The sequence below is a fragment of the Acomys russatus genome, chromosome 15 (assembly GCF_903995435.1).
Source record: "Acomys russatus chromosome 15, mAcoRus1.1, whole genome shotgun sequence".
Classification (NCBI taxonomy): domain Eukaryota; kingdom Metazoa; phylum Chordata; class Mammalia; order Rodentia; family Muridae; genus Acomys; species Acomys russatus.
In genome coordinates this window covers 27627731-27632879 of record NC_067151.1, presented here as the reverse complement: position 1 = coordinate 27632879, position 5149 = coordinate 27627731, and the positions used below count along the sequence as shown (strand labels likewise).

Sequence of the window (5149 nt, the reverse complement as noted above, 5' to 3'; positions counted from 1 at the left end):
CAGAGGTATTTGTTTTTATATTGCATGGGGATGCCAGGCTAATAAAAAGCATAAATGGCATATTTTATTGAACACATTGCTTACATATCACATAGGTTTAGAATGGACTTATACGAACATTCTCAACATATCTGTTGCACTTTGTTGCAGAATCTTCTTAATTTATTTTTAATTTGCATATTTTTTTTATTTATTCCGATGATTGGGAGGCAGGTCAGGTAGTATCTGGGCATTCCTTTCTATGTGTGAGACTCACGGTCCAAATAGCATTCACCTTATTAATTTATGGAACCATTTCAGGTCCAAGTAGCTCCCCCAATACTAACTGATGTTAGTTCAGAGTCTTGCTGTTTGGCTGATTTACAGCACAACATGAGTAGACAGAGATGGCTTTAGCCACCCATAGTTCACATTCTGATTTGTGTTTTTAACCCTTGTCACCAGGAAGATGAAGTCAGGAATATGACAATAGCCTTGGGTAGATTATCTGTAATTTATACCTGAACGTGTCTTAATCTATATTATGTTACTGTTATATGAAGCTTTTCTTCACTTAACACATGTATATACTCATGCCGGACAGGGGACTCACCACAAACCAATGTAGTAATGTGAACAAATGAGTTCCCTTGGGATTATTAGCAAGAGTGTGGGTGAGAGGCTACCTGCAGGAGCAGGGAGGACTCAAAAGCAGCGGTAGCATCCAAAAGCCCATCCAGCATGGGCAATGACTCAAGAACTGCAACCCTGAGCTCTCTGCACACCCTTCAACAGCTGATCAGGTCCCAGAGCCTTGTTTAGGCAGCTCAGTTGGTCAGTACTTGTTTACTGGTTCTATAGTTGCAGAGAAGGGCTCTGTAAATCTTTTAGATGACAGCTTTCCCAGAAATGTGAAGTTTGTTTAGTTCCGAAGGCTCGTGAGCTGTTCCCCTCATCTCCCTTACTTTTCTGGAAAGAATATTTCAATTCTGGAGAAATTGCTATGCATCGATTACTTTAGCAGAACACTATATTCTGTCGTTTGTACTGACATGGTTTACTGGCTGACCACTGGAACACCAAGATCAAAGAACAGACTTCTGGCAAAGGCCTCTACAAGAATGCATTGTGCCATGGTGAAGAGAAGAGGGAAAGGAAGTGTTTGGAAAGCTAAACTCACATTCCCAAACTGTCATAATCAGCTTTAATCCATTTATGAGGGTTGAGTACTTTTGGCCTTGTTGCTACCATTGGGCCCCACTGCCCAACACTTTTCACTGTGAGTTAAGTTTCCCAACAACACGTTTTGGGGAAAGATTCATGGAAAATTCAGAAGAAGGGGACATTTAAAGAGAAGTTGGTTTTTAAATCTTGAATAGGAGTCCTTCCTTCCTCCCTCCCTCCCCCCTCCTCCCCTCCCTCCCTCCATTTCTCCCTCCCTCCCTCCCTCCCTCCATCTTTCTTATTGCTGAACAGCAAGCACTATGTTATCTAGTGAAACAACTCTTGACTAATAACAATATTTTGTCTTGTCCCATTGTCATGGAAGAGCAGGAGATGGTTTGTCAAAAGTCACTAGGGAGAGCCTTAAAAGGGATAAGAAAGACTTGGAGATGTACTTTAAATGCTCATCTGCAGGTATGGCAGGAGAGCAGGGCAAATGATGCCTCCTAGCATTGTTCCAAAGACAGAGCAGTCCTTCTTGAGAAACATGGAATGGGGCTGTGGCAGCAGGTTGGTTTAAACACGAGTCGTTGCTCTCCTTTGCTATTGGCTACTGTGCTTACTATACAACTTAGATATAACAAAGTCACCTTTGCTTTTATTTGGCCACACCTACCATTGTTTTAGGTATAAGAAAGAAAACTATTCAGAATATATATATATATATATATATATATATATATATATATATATATATATGTGTGTGTGTGTGTGTGTGTGTGTGTGTGTGTGTGTGTGTGTGTGTGTGTGTGTGTGTGTGTGTTATTTTATCTTAAGAAAATAGTGCCAGGTTCTCGGGGTCTCACAGAACCTAGCTTTTTTTTTCCAGTGCAGACTCTAGGAGCACTGAAAACGTCCTGTTAGGAACTAGTCAAAGGTTAAAAAAAAAAAAAAAGGCTCATCTGAGCATGTGGCAGAAAGAAGGAGCACCGGCTGATGGGCACTGGCCACACTGTAGATATTCCTTTTCTGAACTGAAGAAGATGGCCAGCTGTGGTTCCCAAATATCAGACCTTGTGAGCACCGTTGAGATAACGTATTTAAAATGCAGTTTCTCGATGCCCCTGTGTTTGTATGCAACCTCACACTTCTTTCTGATGTGGTAGATTTAAAGTGGGGACCGGGGATTTGCTTCTGAAGTACCACCCCAGCCATCCACCGTGGGACACTAGCCCAGATCATCTCTGTCCCACGGTCTTCAGTCATAACTTACTAGAAAGTCATAGATGTGAGAAAGTGTCTGGGAAAATAAGTAGTTTTCATAAAATCCCGATCCTTAATTTTTGGTATTTCCTAGAATGATTAATAGTCACAATCTAAAAATTATCAGAGTTTAACATCTGTTTTCTTCCCTGTTCTCAGAATAAGAGGAAAACATGAAGATATTGCACATCCAGTTATACTCTAAGGAAGAATTAACATTATTAACAGTGTGTTCTCTCTTGTAAATATTCCACTCTTAAGAACAGGAGACCACAGAAGAGTGGGGACCTTCCGAATCTATAGGATCACCATGGGCCCACTGTCATCACTTCAGGATGGATGGTTGTCCAAAAAGACAATCCCTGTGACCTCCATTAGGATGTAGCTGGGATTGTGAGGAGGATAGATAGGTATGTAGGGGGAAAGAAGAAAGAGAGGGCATGGGAGAAGGAAGGGCTGAGGGAAACAGGAAGGGAAGGGTAAGATACTTTATTCCCTTCTATTCTCCTTTTATTGTCGCTGGATGTAATGGGAACACAACACCTTGAGATTAAGAGGGACAAACATCCCAGGCTGCATCTCTGCCCAGAAATTACTGTGCAAACAACAGATCTTACAATTGCTTCAGTGCACATCTCCACCGGGCTCATGGACAGCGAACTCTGCAAGTAAGCTGCTGTGTGTCTTTCTGTGATAAATGCGTAGGACGACTGAAGAGGGAATTGTATAGCAGATGCAAGAGCAGCAGAGAAATACAAAGCCATGATGCTGGCTGAGGGGATGAGGAGCTAGCTGACCAGGGAAAGATGGACATTGTAGTCACTTGAGACTTAGTACATATGAGTCCCAGGGGAGTCGCTGAGTGAAACTACATAAATGAAAACGAAGGAATTGAAAATATCCTGGAGGAAGTGACCCTGGCTAAGAAACTTCACATTAGAATCTCCTGGACACAATGAATAAAATGCTGCAAGCTTACCCATACTTAGAGGGGATAATGACCATCTCTCAAGAGGATAAGATCTTGTTTACACTCTTAGCCCTGTGTCAGTGATCAGGTACAACTCAGCCCCTGACCCCTGACCCCTGACCCCTGTGGTTTTAGTTGGCTTGGAACTCTCCATGCAGACCTCACACAGAGATCCTCTTGCCTCAGCTTCCTGAGCGTTGGGATTAAAGGCCTGCATACACCCAAGATGCTCTACTCTTCGGCCATTCTCATCTATCTGCATGGCCAGACAAGCTAGCAAGGCCACCAAGATCACTCTGTCAGCCATCGACAAGTGGGTCCTATACAACCTTTGCTGCTTCTGCCCAGCAGATCCCATCTGGTAGAATTCTATGTGCCACAACCTGTTTCTGAACACCTGCTACATCAAAGTGCCTCGAGAGAGAAGGATGAACCTGACATGGCATGCCTGCCAGGTGCAGGGAGGGTGGAGTGTGAGGAGGGGGAGGGTGGTTACAGTTGCATTGACCCTCAGTATGCAAAGCACCCACTCATCAGGGAAGCAGGGCTTCAAGAAGTAGAGGCTGCCTGGGGTCCACATCCACCCTGCCTTTTCTGCCAAGCCTCACAGGAATGCTGCACTGCTTGCTGGGGGTGGGCCTCTGACTCTGAACACACACCTGCAGCTGCCATGAAAGTTTGAGGAGGCCACAGGAGATGGCAGCTGGGACAAAAGCACCAGAAGCCATTGCCTAAGAGGGTGGCCAAGGTCCTGTAGCCTCCCAGCACATTGCTGCCGGCCAGGGAGGAGTAGGGTGACCTGGAACCCTTCAAAGACAGCTTTAACTGGGAGGCTGTCTTCATGGCTGAGACTTTGGCTGAGGAGCTGAGCTCGCTGGAGGGTCTGGAGCTAAGGTCCTTGCTAAGCCCGACCTCACACAGAGATATGGACCTTTCTAGCCACAACTACCACATAGACCACCCTACTATCTGGGGACCTCTAGCAGAGCAGAACTTCAGTGAGACCTCCTTGACCATATCCTTCCTTCAGCATCCCTGAGATGAAAGTGGTAGTGGCTGCCTGACCCTAGAGTCTCTCATTGAGGCAGACAGGGGATGCCACAGTTGCTGCTGACCTGCAGGACTGAGGCAGGGTGGGTGGGTACCTTCTTCTAAGAGGTCAGATCTCACCCTCTTCCCCCATTTTTTGGATAGTGCTCAAGTCAGGGCCCAGAACTGAACCCTAAGACAGGCCCAAAGACATCTCAACACCCAGACAGGGACGACATTGCTGCCAGCTGGGATTGTCCTTATATCTAACCCTCATACACACAGTGTTTCCTTGGCCCATGTTTCCACAAGACCAAGAACTGCCGAAATCACCACCGCTTGCCTGCCCCACTGCACTATGAGAGCTGAAGCCTAGGCTGGTCCTGCCAGGCCAAGGAGTAACTGAATAAGGCTCTCATCAAAATGCTGCCCCATCTCACCCACTCCTGCCGCTTCCAAGGGTCTCTCTCTAGAGAAACTTCCTGGGTACAAATGCTAATTAGGGGTCAGCAAATTAACTCCTGGAGGCCCTTCTGAGCAGAGCCCCATCCTCCTCTCTGTTCCTGCCTCCTCCCCGCTGCCTTGGCTGCCTTGGCTAGGGGAGATGGTGGCAGGAGACAGGAAGGGGACAGAGAGAGGAAGCAGAAATAAGATAGGGTAGGCAAGGTGGGACAAATTGGTCTGTAAGGACTCTGGTGGCCGTTTCCTGGTCCCATCAATGGCAGAGAGGAGGCTGCAAACCTT

The 5149-nt window shown here is 46.0% G+C and overlaps 1 pseudogene; it reads left to right on the top strand.

Moving 5' to 3' along the window:
- Positions 1 to 3054: 3054 nt before the first annotated feature.
- Positions 3055 to 4503, top strand: LOC127199655 (forkhead box protein J1-like; annotated as a pseudogene).
- Positions 4504 to 5149: the final 646 nt, after the last annotated feature.